General features: G+C 44.3%; 1 long non-coding RNA gene across 3 annotated transcripts in view; it reads right to left on the bottom strand.

Annotated features, from left to right (window-relative positions):
- Positions 1–19,857, bottom strand: part of LOC308185750 — a 47,388-nt gene that overhangs the window by 10,718 nt on the left and 16,813 nt on the right. Inside the window, exons 3-4 of one of the 3 annotated variants that reach the window (XR_013943729.1) lie at positions 13,874–13,945; positions 538–6,694 (exon numbers count right to left, since the gene is read on the bottom strand). This is a non-coding gene — a long non-coding RNA (uncharacterized lncRNA). The remainder of the gene's footprint in view (positions 1–537; positions 6,695–13,873; positions 13,946–19,857) is intronic. The other 2 variants (XR_013943730.1, XR_013943731.1) reach the window with 2 other exon arrangements.

Genomic DNA, 19,857 nt, shown 5'->3' with positions numbered 1-19,857 from the left:
GGGCTCCAGAGAGATGCATGGAGAAAAACAGGAGTGTAATTTATGCCACATCTTCTTATCTCCTCTTATCACTGCCAGGATGCAAATTAGTCATAGCTTTAGTAAGTGATTACATAAGCATCATATTAATTTTGTTCATATTTCCCCAAAGAAATCAGCGAGTTGTTAGAACAACTTGGACTCACAGATTTATTTTCCAGGCATCATGGACTATTGGCAACCAGGGTGAAGTCATTTATCATTTCAAAACAAAGATAATCAGGTTAACAAACCAAATTTCTTCCACAAGAAAGCAGCAGCAATAAACGAATAGACAGAGACAATCAAGAGCCACAAGAGGGTTTGGAGGAGAAAGCAAATTTGGTTCAGTCCATTGTTTTCTGCATCATTCTCTAGAGCTGCCTGAAGATTTGTTTGTTCCCATCCAGAATATTCTGTTATGCAAAGCATTATTCAAAGACAGAGAGAGAGAGAGAGAGGTTGCATATTCACAGATGGAAAAGGTCTTGAGGGAATTAAGTACAAAAATGTCCAGACCCCATGATCCTGGAACTGCCAATTGTCCCAGAAGACTCCAGAAGACTTGTTAGGGGTGCACACCTCCCACTGACTGCTGCCCCGTGCAGTTCTGGCTGGATGATATGCTCACCGCTGGTTTTTTTGAAAGGCAAAATAGATTCAAAGAGAAAATTCTTCAGTGTGTCCATTTTGCATGTGCAACAGTAGAAGGGAGAGAAGGAGCTCTTGGAGGGCATATGAAATCCCTTCAGTTCAGCTTACAGAGACTTGAAGTGTGCCAGTGAAGTAGATCTGCAGGGCCACTGGCCAGCCCTGGCTCTGCTCCTCCTCATTGCTAAGTGCCCTCCTGGGAAGAAGCAGCTCCTTGAATTCCTACTTTAGCTGATGCAGGATCTGCCTAATGCTTCTTTAGGCGCTGGGCTTCTCCCAGCTGCGGACCTGGGACCCCAAACTGGTAGAAGGCCAACACCAGTAACGCCTGCCTTAAACCTGGGAGCAGGAACAGGGCTCATTCTGTAAATAAAGTGAAATTCTTTTATCTTCCCAACGAATATTCTTAGCCGTGAGTACTCTGGCTGGGGACAGGCTGATAAATACCAGGAATCTCAACCTGACAGTTTTATTATTTGTTTCTTGAAGCAGACAGCCTAACGCACGGAGGGAATGAAAGACGCCACTGCCTGAAAGTGGGGTTGCCGAAGGTGTCCAGCACACGGCCCCTGCCTGTAAGCACCCAGCAAATACAGACCCACACGAGCTCCTCCACCTGCCCTGAGCGTTTTGGCACCCTCCATGGAGACCACCAGCTGCAACAGGTTTGATGAGGTCCCTACAGGGGACATAGCTGAGTGCACAATGGCTGTGCTGGTGAAATACTCTTTACCATGAGGTCTGAAGAAAGGAGGGTAACACTTCAATTCCCAGTGGCATTCACCCTATCCGCAATATCCCTGCAACCACCTCATGGCCCTCAGAGAAGGGGTCTTCAACAGGGTGCACTGAGGGAGAGCAGAATGGGACTGACTGTGCTAAAAATGTGGGGAATGTATCTTGCGCATTTTATTTATGCCTGGGGAGTATCTATTCAGGCATGTGAAAAACAGGGATAAACAACTAGCAGGAGCATGCTGTAAATCCTTCCACTCTCAGCAATCTTTTTTGATTGTTGGTCACCTTTTCCCTCCACACAGGGCTGTCCCCAGCCCTTCTCTTGAGGTAACACAATCATCACAAAGTAAATGAAAGAAAGAGGCATTGGAAAAAACAAAGAAACAAAACAAATAAACCTCAGCCTTTCAAACCAAACACTAGAGGAAAATGTGCTCCTCTGGTATTCAGTGGCAAAATGGTCATAGCACTTGACTAAACATAGAGGATCCAGAGGCAAAGTCCCTACTTGGCTTCATGGGATTCACCCCAAAAGGTCCCAGCAAAGCATCCTCCCACCTGGTGTGTTCTGGAGAGCCATGTGCATTGTAATGTCATACCCAGGGAACAGCCTGTGCTAACCAGGAGCTCCATCCTTCTTCACATGAGGTTGCCATTCAATGCGGACTTACTGGAGACTACGACAGTTCTTACAAGCTGTCTCATAGCCATTAGCTGGAGGCCACACCATCACTGCTAGCTTGTGCTGCACATGATACATGTGCAGGACTTCAGATATTAAACAGTTTCGGTTACAGAGAACAAGGAGTATTTCTATGCTGGTGAAATAATGACCATAGTGGTCCAGCTAAGTCTTTTTGCCTTTAACTTTTCATTATTTTCTTACCCCCAGAGTTACTTCAACAACCAAAACTGCGTTCTGTGGAGCTAAAGTCATTCCTGCATTGAATTCAGAGCCACAGCAGACCTTTTGAAGCATGCTTGGACTCTCTTTATGGTGAATGATTTTCCTCTCTCCTCTCCACTCATTTGAAGAGTTTAAATCATGAGGCATTTAAGGCTTAATCCAGAGGAATAGTTTGGCATGTTTTTACCCCCAACAGCACAAAAAGTTCTGCTGGAATGGTAATGGAGAAGCCAATTTGAGTTTTGTTTTATTTATGAGATGTTTAGTTGAAGTAGTTGGAGAAAGCAGCAATAAAAAGAGCTATAAACTTTGACTCCATACATCTAGATTATATTACGGTAACATTCATATCTACGTAGCTGAGCTGCACCAGCCATTTTGCTGCACACTCCTGATTTTCAGAGGTTAGCTGCATCTAGGATGCGGTGGTGGTGGAGGGGATGTTTAAAAATGCCTGAAGCTATCTTGTTGGCATAAGATAGTCTTTTCCACTTTATCATACAAACTGTGGTTGCTGTACATTGAAGCTGCTTCAAAGCAGCTGTTTCTCATTGATAGGTCAATTGTTTTGCTTAAATTACAGAGAGAGATGGACTATATTATAAGTACCCTTTAGATTACACTTTTAAAGATCAGAAGTACAACATATTCTAAAATAAGTATTAACCTTCAGACAAATGGATTTTTTTTTGCAATTTTGTACAAATGATTGTTTCCAAGATGAGATTTGATATGCTGAGTTCCATCCCTGACCACTTTTCTGAAGCCAAGCTCAAGCTTCCTGAAAATGAAAATTCCCTGTGAAACATAAACTAATCTTTAACCGTGACAGGGAGAATGGGAACAGGAGGAGAAATCATTCTCCTGTGATAAGAATATTTTTTCTCTGCAGCTGAATTATTGTTCTACACTATGCATGTGAAAAGTATTAGGATAGACTTACCTTCCCTGTGTTAGACAGTTAATTAAAAGTTAAGAGAAGGTAGACTAAAATTAGCTCAAATATGCACTAGATACCTCCAGAGACAGACCCTGGCAGCAGGCTGGGACAAGCCACAAGCCTGGAGAGGAAGACCATGTGAAAGATGGGACCATGACACAGTGTGCTGGCCTTCAGGCACCAGCACAGCCCGGCATTGCCCATCGCCTCTCCTCTTGGCGTGGTATGTGGGCGAGGGTTAAGTGGTGGGATCACCTAATGCCTGCTCGCAGCCTGCTGCCTGGGTCAGCAGCCACGCAGCACCTTCCCACCTACCTTAACAAACTCTGGTGACAAAAAAAAAAAAAAAACAGGGTCCAACACAGCTTTTGCTCCTGACAGGGAAGTGAGCAGCAGTCAGGCAGGCAGGATGTCATGCAGAGCACAGCAGAGTGTGCCAATTCCCTGCGCTTGCTCGTGCCCACTCATCCTCCCACAGACAAGCAAGAATAGTACCTGATCACATTGCGCATGTAGTTTGCCTTCCCCTGAGGAAAGCACTGCAACTTTCCGCACCAATAATGCTCCAGAACTACTCTTCCAGTCCCACAAATGGTAGGCTCCTACCTCTCTGCATCCTTGTGAACAGTCAGCTCACCCTTCAGGAGCAGGCAACAGGACCAGAGGTGTGTACTTAAGTAGGGTTCATCTTCAGGGTCAGGAACACATAATTTAGCTGCCTCTTCCTTAGGTAGGCTGGAATTAGGGGTGACTGTGGGATATTAGAACAACAGACAATAGGATACCCCCCAGTTCCACATCTCTCTTCTAGCCTTAGTTCACCAGGACCAGCACAAGGTCCCCAGTCCATGCTGGCTGGGACAACCTGTGGGGTCCTTTCAAGTCAGGGTCATGACCATACTTTCACAGAATCACAGAATCACAGAATTGAAGGGGTTGGAAGGGACCTCGAAAGATCATCGGGTCCAACCCCCCTGTCAAAGCAGGTTCCTTAGAGCAGGCTGCCCAGGTAGGCGTCCAGACGGGCCTTAAATATCTCCAGAGAAGGAGACTTCACAACCTCCCTGGGCAGCCTGTTCCAGTGCTCCGTCACCCTCATTGTGAAGAAGTTCTTTTGCATGTTGGTGCGGAACTTCCTGTGCTCCATCTTGTGGCCATTACCCCTTGTCCTGTCCCCACAAACCACCGAAAAGAGGCTGGCCAAATCCTTCTGTCTCCCACACCTCAGGTATTTATAAACATTGTTGAGATCCCCCTCAGTCTTCTTTTCTCCAGGCTGAACAGACCCAGGTCTCTCAGCCTTTCTTCATAGGCAAGATGCTCCAGGCCCTGTATCATCTTCGTGGCCCCCCGCTGGACTCTTTCCAGGAGATCCCTGTCTTTTTTGTACCGGGGAGCCCAGACCTGGACACAGTACTCCAGGTGAGGCCTGCCCAGGGCAGAGTAGAGGGGGAGGATCACCTCCCTTGACCTGCTGGCCACGCTCCTTTTAATGCACACCAGGATCCCACTGGCCCTCTTGGCCACCAGGGCACACTGCTGGCTCATGGTCAACCTGTCGTCCACCAGGACCCCAGGTCCTTCTCCTCAGAGCTCCTCTCGAGCAGGTCGCTCCCCAACCTGTACTGATACGTCCCTTTGTTCCTTCCCAGGTGCAGGACTCTACACTTGCTCTTATTAAACATCATTTGGTTTCTTCCTGCCCATCTCTCCAGCCTGTCCAGGTCTCGCTGAATGGCAACACAGCTTTCTGGTGTGTCAGCCACTCCTTCCAGCTTTGTGTCATCAGTGTACTTGCTGAGGGCAGGCACTATTCCCTCATCAAGGTCGTCGATGAAGATGTTGAACAAGACTGGACCCAGCACTGACCCCTGGGGAACGCCGCTAGTCACAGGTCTCCGGCCGGACTCTGTGCCACTGATCACCACCGTCTGAGCTTGGCCAGTCAGCCAGTTCTCAACCCACCTAACGGTCCACTCCTCTATCCCACACTTTCTCAGCTTTGCTATCAGGATGTCATGGGAGACAGCATCAAAAGCCTTGCTAAAGTCAAGGTAGATGACATCCAGAAGTGATGACCCAGAAGCCCATGCCAACATTTACTTGGAGGAGAGAGGGATGGACACCTGCCTGGAAGTGCAGCAAAAATAGCCAACCTTGCTGAGGAGTCTTCATCTCATGTTCTTTTCTTATCCTCTGGCTCTTCCCTCATACTTGCTCTTCTTGCGTGTCCTTAAGAACCAATATTATCTCTGCAGTGCAGAATTGCAGTCCAAAATACCCTCCAGCCCTGTGAGAAGACTTGTCCTTGGGCATGGCAAGCAGGGTTTGGCAGGCCTCTGCAGCTGCCTGATTGTGCTCACGTCTTCCTCCTCAGCTCACCGCTCTGGAAGCCAAAACATTTCACCACCTAGGAGGCACACAGCAGCCTGAAGACACAATAATCCAGAGCTAGAACTTGTGGTTGCTTGCAGTCTGGCTGCTGGGGATTTTGTACACTGCTGCTGCAGAGGGTTTTGACCTTCACTGTGCTCCATCTTGTTTGCTTTCCTTACATTTTTGTCCCATGGATGTTTGAGTGATTTTCTTTCACAAATTGCTGCACATTTTTAGTTCAAAACATGAAAAATTACATCTTTGCCAGACAGAGGGAGGGCACAAAGCACTGGAATAATCTTGCAAGTTAATGGTCTAGTATGGGGAATGTCAGCTGCTTAAACCTATCTGCAGCCTGCTGATTTTCTGAAAACCATGCAGTTTAGCCACATAGCCATTTTACAATCATGTGTGCCTGCTGGGCAACAGCCCCTACTGTTGGTTTGCTAAGTCTGAGCTGGTTGGAGGAGGCACTGAGGAGCTGCATGTTGTAGTCCATGTCTTCTCCACATTCAGTGTAGAAATGGGGTTAGATCAGTACATTTGCCCAAGGGTTTTCCATTCCTCCTTTGGTGCACAGTCATCTCCCGTGTCTTTCTCATGGACTCAGAGCGGTGCTGGCAGTGCAGAGGAACCAGCTGTTTCTCCAGTGTGGCATCCTTGCTCTGTGGCAGAGCTGGATCCTGACCTGCCTTGCTTCTCTGTAAGTCAGGCAAGCTAAACTGATAGGGACCATCATTGCACCTCATCTGCTGCAGTGCATGCAGCTGAGGTTCAAAATATATCCGTGACTCTCACAGCAGGAGGCATGTTCAAACCCAGTACTTTTCCTTTGCATGGTATTGGAGATCAAACGCTTGTAAATGTCTGTGCTGCTGGGCTGGTTACTTAGTGACTTCTTCGAAACCCTTTGTGGGTTAGCACTGGAAAGAGGAACCCTAGGTTTCCAACCCAGCTTTGGTTCCACAGTGTGGGCATCTTGGTGTCCCTCAGTGCACTGATGGACAGACACCTGCCATAGGTTTGGAGTTCAAGGACCACATGAATTCCTGGCCTGAGTTTGCCTGCAAGAAGAAAATAATACAAATTTCCGTGTTAGCACTTGGTTCATTTCAAATTTACAACATATCTTTGTGAAGGATCATGTCTGATGATAGTCTGTTTCGTACCCTTGGAGATTTAGGGCTCTGTTTTTATTTACACAAAAGCTGCTTATGATTAACCAGGAAATACCCGTATTGTCTTGTGGGAAACAGAGTGTGTTGAAGCACATCTGATTCTGATTCATTTATGTTGTGGGTCAAAAAGTGCTGTTAACAGAACCAAACAAGAAAGGTAGTGCAATAGCCCAGATTGGGAACATATAGTAAACACCAGGAGAGGGGTCAAAGAATCACAGAATGGCTTGGGCCAGAAGGGACCTCAAAGATCACCAAGTTCCAACCCCCTGCCACGGGCAGGGACACCTCCCACCAGACCAGGTTGCCCAAAGCCCCATCCAGCCTGGCCTTGAGCACCTCCAGGGATGGGGCACCCACAGCTTCTCTGGGCAGCCTGTGCCAGTGCCTCACCACCCTCTGAGTGAAGAACTTCCTCCTAACATCTAATCTAAATCTCCCCTCTTTTAGTTTAAAACCATTCACCCTTGTCCTGTCATTATCTGATTGAGCAAAGAGTTGCTCTCCATCTTTTTCATAAGCCCCCTTTAAGTAAAAAAAGCCACAGTGAGGTCTCCCTGGAGCCTTCTCTTCTCCAGGCTGAACAGCCACAGCTCCCTCAGCCTGTCTTTATAGGAGAGGTGCTCCAGCCCTCTGATCATCCTCATGGCCCTCCTCTGGACCCATTCTAACAGATAAACATCCTTGTGCTGGGGGCCCCTCTCTTCAACGATATAGCCTTGAAGAGAAAAGTCCTCCACTCCACTCCCCCATGACATGGCTGTTTCACCAACAGTGAGGAGAAAAGGCTCAAAGAGTGAAAAATATCACAGACCTGGATGTGTGGAAAGGGAGGAGGACTGACAGCACTAGGGAGGACTGGCCAAAGCTGGCAGGTTGGTGGAGGACATGGCTCGCAGGAACATGTGCTGCAGGCTGCCCAGGCTGACTCTCCTGGACAGCGGGGTGCTGGCTGAGAGCCACAGATACATGAGGGGCTTAGCACCAGGACCAAGCTTGGGAGCAGAGCCTGCATTCAGTCCACCCACACAGGGGTCACAGGGGCAATACCTGAGCATCAACACCCAGACTTGGGAATCTCATCTGAATTCCCATCTCCCAAGCCAGATTACTTTTGTCTCTCAGCTGAGCTGTTTATAGTGGTTTCTCTGAAATTTATGAGGGTACTTCTAGCTTGCCTGGTTTGTTTTTGGAAGTCCTTTGCAGGCTGCCAGTACAAAAGGGCTCGTGTCTTCTGTGTACTGGCAGCAGATCAGAGCCACTTGGTGCCCTCTGCACTGCACTGCTTTTTGTTCCAACCAGCATGAGGGAACATCCGTCCCCAGGGCACCATCAGTGGTGTAAGCAATAGTTCAGGGTGTTTAAAAGTATCAAAGTATCATATGCCCAGTTTCTTCAGATTCCTTCATGTGACCGAGTCCCTGGATGTATAAAAGCTTGGACAGGACTGGGCAACTTTCACCACTCTCTACTATGTCCCTGCATAAATGAACACACATATGGAGAAGCCATCAGCCAGGGCATCACATCTGGAAGTGACTCAACTCCCAAAGCCTGTGCCCTAATTTTGAGTGTGTAGAAATCATGGTGCAGGTTGGGAGGGAGAGGAGAAGGAATTCTGCCTGTGATGGGATACCCAGGGCACTCAGATGCCTCCAGCAGGGTCCTGCAGCCAAAAGCTAGAGCTCAGACAGCATGCTCAGCAAGGAGGGGGCCCATCATGCACACCATCCTTGCTGTTGTCATTTGGTAGAGTGTGAAAGCTATTGCTTGCAAATGGCCCCATCCCTTCTGCTGGTTCCCACCTGACATCAGGTCAGCACAGAGCATCAGCTCTGATGCTTTCGTAAGAACTGTGTGTGGGAAGCATGTGCTGGAAACAGCCCCCACCAAAAAGGGATGGGAGAGGGGAGAGGGCCCAGGGGATGTCTAGGAGAGGTTAGGGGAACACTAGGCAGTGCAGCTAAATGACTCCTTTCTCTCATCCTATTCCTCATCACATAGGGTTTCTCTTCAGTGTGGTTCCCCACCTTTAATGCCAGCATAGGTAACCTTCTCTGAAATGGAAATCACATGGATCTTAAATCACACTCTGATTGTTTTTAAAGCACTTTTAGGGCATGACTCTTAAATTACAGACTTCTGCATTTGCAAATAACTTTCAGCACAATTACAGGGTGCAAATGAGGATATAGTCAACAAATGATCAATTACTTGATTGCAGCAAATCAGGCTGGTAGATGTCTGTGTAGTCTCACTTGAATCCACAAGGAGTTGCAGCTACAATTATTGGACATATTAAAATTATAACATGCAAAAGAGGAAGCAAAGGGAAGGATGCTTAAAAATTGGAGACAGCATTCTGTGGGCAGTAAACCAAATCTGCTGTTCCCTTCACCCTTACATGTAAGAAAGTATTGCTATAGCACATTAAGATACTGACTAATACCCAGATTTGTCTTTCTTTGCAGTTTTCCCACCCTCTAAATGTGTAACCTAAAAATGTTGTACTGTAATATAAATTTAACTGTACTGTTTTTCTGTTTTTAATGTGATTGTAGTTGTCTCTGGAGAGAGCGATATTTATTAGATTACAACTCTCCCAGCTAAAGCTCTTCCTTTGTACACGTTTCTTCAGCAAATTGTGTCCTCAAGTACTTACACAAGCCTACAAGTTAAGGATGAAGTGCTACATGTCTCAGCTTGTAGGTACATACTTATCCTATGCATGCTAGCACTGAACCAGAGTGCTTAAAAACTCTCTCTAGAAACGGTGCTTTTCATTCATTGCTAGGTCAACACAGGTCAACAATGTCTCAAGTGCAATCTTCCCCCCCCACCCCCCCTTTTTTTTTTTTTAATAATAAAGGTATTTTTTTGATAAATGCCCCTTGCTCAGTGGATTAACTCAGACAGTTAATCTGCAGGACACAAACTGCAATTTCTTGTGTCCCGTGCTGAAGTGCGAGTGGGACTTCACAGTTACAGAAAGAGCTTTTTTAGAAGAATTCTGTTGCCTCGGTGCCATGCCTCCTCGATTGTTTGTGCTGGAGTTTCTTGGCTGTATGAAGAGTTCTCTGTTTCTTTTAAAAACCACAGTAGCACACAGGAGAATCAGATCCTTGGATTGAGGAATGGCTTATGAAAGGATAGCAATTACTTCTTTCCAAAACATTTCTTGGGGAAAAAAAAAAAAAAAAAAAAGAAAGAAAAAAAAAGCCACAAGGTCAGAAGTTTACCTCCAAGTACAGCCTTTTGGCCAAGGACGGTGCAGATTCGACCCACAGGGATTATCACATTATGCAGCATGTCCGTGCCAAGCGCAGGAACAATGCCACACCAGTCTGACTCCTACCCGCAGAGCTGCAGGCGGAGCTGAGCGTCCGCACGGAGGAAGAAACCAGCACTCAGGAACGTACTGTTCAGCATCAGCCCTGCCACACGAGTTCACCGGGGCCACGGGGGCTCTCCGACACAGCTGTCAGGAGGTATTTGCCGAACGGAGGTGTGAGGCTCCTGTTCAGGTAGCTGCCAGGGGAGACAACATAATGCTCCAGCCATAATAATCAGCTCATGGAAAGCCCAAGGTCCAGCTACGGAAATCTTAGCTTTCCGATTGCAAAGAGCCAGGGGAACATGCAGTCCCTGTGACCATCCCTGTCCTCTCTGAGCAGCCATGCCAACCACAGTGCAAAGCAGAGGTGAGCAGCTAATGCTCTGCACATTTCTTTCCATTTATTTCCCATCTGTTTAACTGTAAGCAGTGCAGCAGTGCATGCTGCCTCTGTTCCAGCAAACAGGAAAGCAGCCTCCTGGTAGGCTTACTGCTACAGCTTCTCTAACAATGCTGCCCTCTCAAATGATTTTCTGCAAGAAATCCTTCTCCAGACAACTTACCATTAAGAGAAAAGACAGCATGTGGGTGTAACCAATCATTTGGGATATAATTTTAGCTCTCCTGCTAGAGGCCTGTGCTGTTAGACTTCAGACATTGAGCAATCCCAGTTCTACAGATAGAGCAGAGGCATGGCAATAACTCACCTCTGCCAGCGTTTAACAGTTCTGTAACTGGGGAAGATGTGAGGTGGCAAACTGGCTTTGTTTCACACTTGCCTGGTACTTCCATCTGCATCTAGGGTTTTTTTTGTGTTTTTCTGGACAGTGCAGCCATTCACGAATGAACAGAGCTCCTATTCTGCACAGAGGTGTTCGCTGTTTCTCCCTCTCCTTCTGTCTACATGTATCTGCTGGATGTGCAGCCACATCATCCTCTGTGTGGACACTCCGGCTGATACTCTGACCTCAGAAGACAGGATCAGCTTCCTGGGATGGCCTCGTCTGTGCTGAGCACTTTACGCCAAGCTCTTGCACTTTATCTAAACAGGCAAATGACCAACATCTCAGAGGGTTAGTATTTTGATGAAATTAACTTCAGACCTCTGAATCCTTTTTCTCAATGCACCATCCTCTGGCAGCCTCTCTCTTCAGTGCAAAAGAGAGTGCATTTTTATGTCAGGATGTCTAGCTTGTAGTAGAACATAATCCATTGGCCATTTTTCTATTACAGCTAGTATGACAAAAATTAAGAGCATACATAAATTTGCCATTAACTCTTACAGTAGGAACATGCTATAATGCTGGAAATGACTGTCCAGAAACACTGTGAACCTCTATCCTCAGAGGTTTTTCAAGGCTTGGCTGGACAAAGCCACTGATGACCTTGTCTTGTGTTGGCAATGCTCCCATTCTGAGCAGCAGTTTGAACTGGATCATTTCCAGAGATCTCTTGCAAGCAGGATTTGTAGGATCCTATGGATTTATGTGTATAGATAAGTAAGAACTACATGCACATTGTCTCTAGCAGGCTCTGTTAGTCATCTTGACATAAAAACCAAAATATTTATTTTCAGTGGAGATAAGCTTGGCCAAGAATGATCAGCAGTGTTAAAAGAGTGGTGGCAGCAGCTGTTCTATTAACATAGCAAGATGGCGAGTGAGTAATTGCTCCATCTTTGTAATCCTGTTCTAGCTATGAAGATATTTGATTGTTTTTTAATGACTTTTTAATCAGCTTATGTGAAATAAATTATAAGCAGGAAACCTCAATAGGAACCTCACCAATAAAGCAGGAAGAGATGCATGTCTGCATGTTGATTTTGCAAAGGAATTTAGCTTGATTTATTGGATGGGATTTCCACTACATCATGCCCTGCACAAACATGTACAAAATGGGGGTAAGGGAGATGTGAAATCTGGCCATTCACATTCAGAGCTACCTGGGGCTGAACACTGCACCCATTTCGGCCATGGGAAGGTGCAGACTTCCACAGAGCATCACATCTTCCCCTGCCTGCCCCGTGCCAGGCTAACATACAGAGATGCTCAGTCTGGAGAGAAGGGCTGCCATACACAGATAGTAGGCAAGGACACTTCTGATTTCTCAAAACAAGGACAGATAAACCATCTCAGACAGCCCTGGTGTGAAGTTACCCTGGTCTCCAGATGAAACCACTACTGGAGATTAGATGCTGAGAAAACTCCCAGATTGAGAAGGCTTGTAAATTGCAGGGGTTTGGAAACAAATACAAATTCTTTCAGGTAGGCTCTGTAAACCTCAGAACAGCCAAAATACTTCTTTTTATCCCATTCACATGTGACATTAAAGGTCAATCTTACTTTCTGTCTGCTTGAAGGATGAAACATAATTGTATAAAGCTCTTTGCCACTCAAAAAAAGATTCATATTGAATTGCTGTTTTTCTTAACTCCACCTCTAAGAATAACATTTACAGTAAAACACACACAATGTAACTTCCTATAAATATAATGCTAAAGGCAGTATTTAGTCAGTCACTGAGAAATGAAGAAAGAATATTCCACTCATGTTATTGTAGCTGGTAAAGGTTTACATTCTGATTCCTATAAAAGATTTATATACTGCTGTAAATTTATAAAGGACTTTCCAAACATAGATAAGATGTATTCCCTGTCAAAAATGCCATAGAAGACAAATGTAAGATGAGATACTGGAAGAATCTTTAGAAAGAGTTAGGGACTACAGAGGCCTGAAAGTGTGTGTTAAGTAGATGTCAGTGCTCTGGAAAACATACAGCCTGATTCTTCAGTTTCTTGCATCAGTTCTTACAGGTACAAATGAGTACAAATCAGGGTCTGATCTCTCTTCTGTATTTCTAACAGCAAAAAGGCCCTGCTGCTTTCATTCCGACATCCAAAAAATCAATCAAAATTTGCAGCAGGTAGAAATCTGACCTCTAGATTTGAAGCAAAGATTTAAAACGGGGTATTTTCAAAACCAAATCAAAATCTTATGTATGTCAAACTGAAAACCAAAACCCAGTTTTCTGACAATGACCATTTCCACAATGGGCTTTTCCAGAATTCAAAGTCATAATGTCATGAATAGATTCAAGCTTGAGTCCAGTTTTGGATCCAGAGTTCTGAATGAGGCCAAACATACTCGAAATTTAAGGATTCCCTCCATGCTGTCCCATAGCTGATGAGACGTGGGAGCTCAGGTCTACTCTAAGTCACTGAGTTAGCCCAAAATAGCTGCCTCATTCTGGAGAATTAACGCTAGAAATATTTGCTAGAGTAATTCTGTTCAAGCTGTGTATTTTCTCAGTTCTCACTGGGTTTTGCTACCACAGCAGTTTTTCTTTGAAATGTTCTGTTTAATTTTAGATGAGTCAATGAACCAGTAAAACTCCATTCCACAAAAGCTTGTTTAAAAGTCTCAGGTCTCAAATCCCTAAAATACTACTGTAAAGCTTTACAATTTATTCCCAGGGCCCAGGCTTAGGCCTTTGATGGGGAAAACTTTTGTCCAACTCTGTCACCTTAAATATGAAATTCTGCTTGTGCAATCACAGCATCCTCCGTAACAACAGGGAAGGAAGTGAAAGTGCTTCAAACAAACAAGCAAACAAATGAAGAGTAAGAGAGATTATGAGGAAAGAAGAGCTCTGAATGTGTCATTTCTGCATCCAAATCACAGTCTGAAAAACACGCTTAAGTTAAAAGCAACTTCTGCATAATTCTCACTTACATCCAAATTGGCACCCGCAATTTATGATGAGGGTTACATCCATTTTCTGTTGCATCAATATTTCCTGAGACCCTGAAAGTCAGAATACAAGTCTGCATGTTACACTTACACGCGCACACACACACTCACAAACTGTAATAAACATTGTCAGAGCTCTTTGGATTGCTCACTTCCTTTATTAACCTTTCCGTCAGCAGGAGCCCTGGCCAGATTTCAGTGAAGGAAAAGATTCAGAATTTCTCATGGGAAGAATGTTGGCTTCTCTGACAATATTAAGAAAGAATATTAATATAATAATAATTCAAATGTGCAGATGAGGGCCAAGATCTTTTGTAGCTCTGCAGTAATCTCTGAACAACTCAGCCCCCTCGTTGTCAGTTGCACGAAGCAAACACCTGTGGGGTTCTGGCACTCTGCCCTGCTGAAGTGTGGAAAGTTGGAAGACTTCCAGCATGTGAAGCCATGGCCTCATCCTTTCCTTATCACATGCCTCCTTCACCCACAATGCTGTTCCAGTCCTCCTAATGTCACTGCGACTTGCTTGGTCATCTACGACCTTTTGAGTCTCCTGGCCAAGGGTGAGTGACAGCAGTGTCAGTCTTCAAGTGTCTATCAGGCTGTAAAAGCGAAGTATCTGGAGCAACTAGTGCATGGATTTGTTCTAAATAACATTGTCAACACTTCTAGGATTCCCTACCCCTGGAATCCTTCTGTACTACGGTGATTTACCTGAAAGTAGTCTCCTGTCTAATAGTATTAAAGAACAAGTATAACTATTACATGTTCATTAGAACTGATGTGCCTGTAGCTGTGATATATGCTTATGTTAAAGGTAATACTGGAGAAGAATTCAGAGACCAAGCTTAGGCTGCATGGTTGACTAATGGTTTATACGAGTAAGGCCACTGATTAGCCAAAGTTCAGTTCCTATTGTTAAAACTTATGGACCTGCAAATGACTCTCTGTGTAGTACTCCATAGAAAAACAGGAGCAACAGGATTAGTGTCAAAACTAAGACTTCCCAGATTTTTGACAAAATTCAAACAACATTCAAAACGCCCACAGTGTTCCTAAGTAAACTGCCAGCCTTCACAATCAGGAGCCACTGGGAAGAATCAAAGCCAGCCTTTCAAATCCATTTTGGTATCTGGAGATGCCGGAGTATCTAGCAGGATTTACCAATGTGTCAATCACTAATTCTGAGAGCAATTTAGGATTAACGGCACCCATCTGCTAGGGTGCTTTTAAAATTCAGTGAAGGTGCTTTCTGCATTTTAAAACAAGGCTAATATGGAAACCTGGACCTTTCACTCTGGTGAGATGCTCAGTGCATAGCCCGTGGCTAACACCTACGTATTTCTAGAGATCTGAGGTTGCAGACCCAGGCTCTGACTGCATAAAATACTGAGGAAGCCTCCAAGATCACCTAAAATTACCTTTGTTACTGGTTCCAGCCAGTATTCTTTTCTTCTTGTTAATGAGTCTTATCAATGAGTGCTGACTCTGTGCATGTAAAACAAATGAGCATCCTATTTGTTCTGCTCTATCTACAGCTAGAGCCTGATTTGATAATTACATCTTTACTGCACTGGGAAACCACGTCGTTGTTTTCACATTAATCCAGCAGTATAAAACAAAAAAATATATTTCTATGACAAGTCATTTTAGAAATACTGAAAACCAAAAAACCTGTGGAAAATCTGTCTAAATGAATTGGCCTGTGCTTTTTCTATGAATTCTCTCTCACTGGATTTTCCGAAGGTCTCTGTAAAGAAACCAACTGTCCAAAAAAACTGTCCAAAAATTTTGATATTGCCATCAAGCTGGTTCTGCTTTGGGATAGCTGAGAAGGCTTCTGAACATCACTTCGTGATCATCAGAGAGACCTGGGTTACTCTACAGTGCTGTTGAAGTTGAGTGTGTTCCTTTATGTTGATATTGACCCTAGGCCAATTTTGAGAACCCTTCAAGTCCTTCAAGACACTCATGCCTCTCTGGAAAACTTTTTGCAAAGCCCAAAGGAGTCTCCAAAGTGTAGTCAGTTGGTGTTATTTATCCAGAACACTGTATGCAACCACACTGTTCATTCATCCCTTAAGCCACAAAACCTTGTTTTCTGCATGGTGCTAAAGGAGAAGGATGTTTCTTACTCATTTGCTACAGCTTAGATTGCAGAAGCACCTTGCAGCAACGCCATTACATACATATCACTATTGAAGATACATGCCAAAAGTGATAACCACTTAATCAATGTTAAAAAAAGAAAAAAGAAAAAAAAAAGAAAAATGAAAAAAAAAGAAAAATGAAAAAAAAGAAAAATTAAAAAAAAGAAAAAAAAAAAAGAAGCCTTCCATATTTATCTTTTCACAAATTGACCCATTTATAGTCATTCTAACAACACTTTTAAAAGTATCTTCAGTGGTGGGGGAGATATCACATTAGAAGCTGTAAATTAGCAACCATCCTCTTTGCAAATTTTTGTATCTCTAGTACCTCTACCCACCATTGTTTCATTAATCAGTTAGGGCAAGTTACACACGTATCTTATCCTTCCCTTTGCATCCACCCCTTTGGAGAGGAACAACCATCTAGAAGAGAAAGTCTTCTAGGCAGTAAGTGTCAACAGCTCTGAGGACCACTGGCTGATCACAACAGCCTGGTTTCTATCCCATCCCCAGCAGATAAAATCACACTACAGAATAGCTACAGTGAAAAAGTTTTTATTTTTTTTTCTCAATCTTATTTTGTTATTTAAACCACCAACAGCAGAAGAATATAGCTGAGAACGGAAGAATATAAAACAGTTTTTCAAAGCCAAGCAGAAAGCTGTCTTGACCCTCTGTGGAGCCCTGGTTCTAATGAAGACAGTTTGAGGATTTCAGTTTAGGAGATCACCGGTTTCTTTTCTCAGCTTTTTTTTTGATTTCAAGATACTTAGCATTGGTCTAGTACATGTTAACCACTGTACAGTCATGCTTATTATACTTTCATGTTGATCAACCCGCCTCCAGCGTTGAACTGTCTCTGTACCCCTTTGGGATGGAGGCACCTCAGAAGGGAGCCCAAAATACCTGCCCCTGCTAAACAGACAAATGCCTTATTCCTTACAGCTGCCCAAAGCTGACCAACAGGCCTAATCTCACCGTGCACTGCTGTCTCATGTCTAGAAGCAAGGTACCTACACCTGTTGTTCAGGAGCATTTTTCTTTCAAAATGGTGGTGGCCTCAGGTTAGACAACATAAAATGGAAGACACAGCACCAGTTCCTACCTTTGCCTGAGGAGTAATAATGCAGACCTTCCACCTACTTCAGTCAGCAAGTCACAGGCCTTTCATCTCTTCATACTGAAACTGTCACACCATCTGTAGTATGGCGCAATACTGTCAGCCCAGAAAGAAACCAGGCTAGGCAACTCTACTCTGTGACCATGTAGTCAGAGTAGCTCACCTGTGAGGCTGATGACCTATCACTGATCACTACTTCATCCAGTAATTCAATGTGAAATGTATAAACAGTTCTAGGAGCAGAGACAAGAGCCCCATTGTCTTTCCTCCTCCCCTTGCACACCTCCTTCCATCACTCTCCTATTGTTTCCTTGAATGAACTAGTTGCTGTAACTCTTTTTTCTTATGAGAACGTTAATCCTTTTGATGCAAGTTAGGTGTGCCCTGTGAACACCTTCTGCACTGAGCTCTCCTGTTTGCAAAGACACCTAGCTCCTTGTTCCAGTAGGCCTGGATATCAGTCAGTTTTAAATTTCTCTGCTCTGCCAGTGTTGGGGCACATTGGGAATGAAAAGAAGTGAAACATGAGGCATCTAGGAAACCCTCTATTATAAAATGATATGGCAAGGGAGTTTAGATGAGTGGAGCATTTCAAAATGTTTTGGGATTATGTATTTAACGTAATTAAAGTACCTAAGTCTGTATGTGGATGTACTTGTTAGGACATTGGGAAAATTTATAGGTGTCAGCTTTGATGCATATGGATACTGGGAACCTCTGGGATTAGACAGCAACCTGACAGGCTTAGAGAATACTTTAAGAAGACATTTCAGTGCCCACTGTGACATGAGTCACAGATAGGAGCTGACAACTGAGGCTTTTTGTAGATCTAAACATTTCCTTGTCTGCAGTTCAAAAGTCTTACTGTTTATCTGTTACAACCCAGATTAAAAAAATCCCACAGCGACCATTCAGCATGCTTCATTTTACAAGACAGTTACTGCTATCTCAATTGAAGCTGGTTGATTGCTTCAAAGTAATAGTAGTATACATTTGCTTACACAGAAAAATATATAAATATATACAGAAACATACATACATACAAACACATATACATGAGCAGTGCAGTGTCAGATTAAAAGAGTTAAAAACAAGATCAGGTAATATTTTTTCAGCCTGCCTCTCACTAATAACTTGGAGGGGGGGAGGGGGGAGGGGGGCTGGATTAAAAGACCATAAGCAGTACCTCATTTCCTTCCTGGAGTACTGTGTCCAGTTCTGGGCTCCCCAGTACAAAAAAGACAGGGATCTCCTGGAAAGCGTCCAGTGGAGGGCCACAAAGATGATACAGGGCCTGGAGCATCCTGCCTATGAAGAAAGGCCAAGAGACCTGGGCCTGTTCAGCCTGGAGAAAAGAAGACTGAGGGGGGATCTCATCAATGTGTATAAATACCTGAGGTGTGGGAGACAGAGGGATTTGGCCAACCTCTTTTCAGTGGTTTGTGGGGACAGGACGAGGGGCAATGGCCACAAGATAGAGCACAGGAAGTTCCGCACCAACATGTGAAAGAACTTCTCCACGGTGAGGGTGACGGAGCACTGGAACAGGCTGCCCAGGGAGGTTGTGGAGTCTCCTTCTCTGGAGATATTCAAGGCCCATCTGGATGCCTACCTGGGCAGCCTGCTCTAAGGAATCTGCTTTGACAGTGGGGTTGGACCCGATGATCTTTCGAGGTCCCTTCCAACCCCTCCAATTCTGTGATTCTGTGATTTTACTCTTCTGATCTTGCATTAACTATTAATTACGATGTATTTGTATTATCTCTGCTCCTCCACCACTCCACCTGGCAGTCTTGATCTACTGATAATTCCTGTATTGGCTATCTGTATTTACAATTGGATAGGAGTTAACATTTCAAAGGTAATCTCTACCTGCTTCAGAATTCTCTTCATCATGTTAGTATGTACTTTGGCTATGGCTACACCAGCAACACAGCCTGCCCTCAGATTCCCAAAAGCGTGTCAAATTGCCTTGTGTCCTCACACAAAACTTGCCAGTTCCCTGAAACCTTGAGTCAAACTCTCCTGCTCTCTGCAGATAAAATGCTCAAGACCAGTGTCCTGGTGTTCATATACTAGTCCTTTCCTGTCTTTCCATGCTACAGTGAGAAAAGGGCACAGCTATCTTCCTGCTCTGTTGTGCTGCCAGAGATCTGACTGTTGCCCCTGTCCACCTATAATGTTGTGTTGCAAGCTCAAAAGCAGTTCAGAAAGCACCTGCATCCACTTCACTATTTATCAAATTGTGTACCTGTACTGTTGAAATGTTTGAGATGTTATGAACCTCCATGTGCACTGCTATGAGTAACATTGCTGCAATGTAATGATTACATCATCAAAGACTAAAAGTATTTTGCATGACCCCTATTTTACTTGGGCCATGAATAAAGTCTTACACAAGTTATTATCACTGTAAAATAGAAAAAAACTAAACATTAGAACAAGTCACAAAGCACACTGTGTTCCAAAGAAGAAGCCAAAGTCCCAATTACAACCTGAAAGGAACAGATAATTTGCACATACAGAAAGGAACCCTTGTCTTCCAAGTTTGTGTTGCACCATAAATACATGAAGCATCATATGAACTAGGTATAAAGTACGTACTTCAGGCAACCAGAGAAAAACCAAGATGAGAAAAAATCAAGTACAGTTGATGGCCACAGGAATTGTAGATTTTTGTAACTCCTTCTTTTACCTTT

This window comes from Anser brachyrhynchus (genome assembly GCF_964034855.1).
Source record: "Anser brachyrhynchus genome assembly, chromosome: Z".
Classification (NCBI taxonomy): Eukaryota; Metazoa; Chordata; class Aves; order Anseriformes; family Anatidae; genus Anser; species Anser brachyrhynchus.
This window is presented reverse-complemented; position numbering and strand designations above follow the sequence as displayed.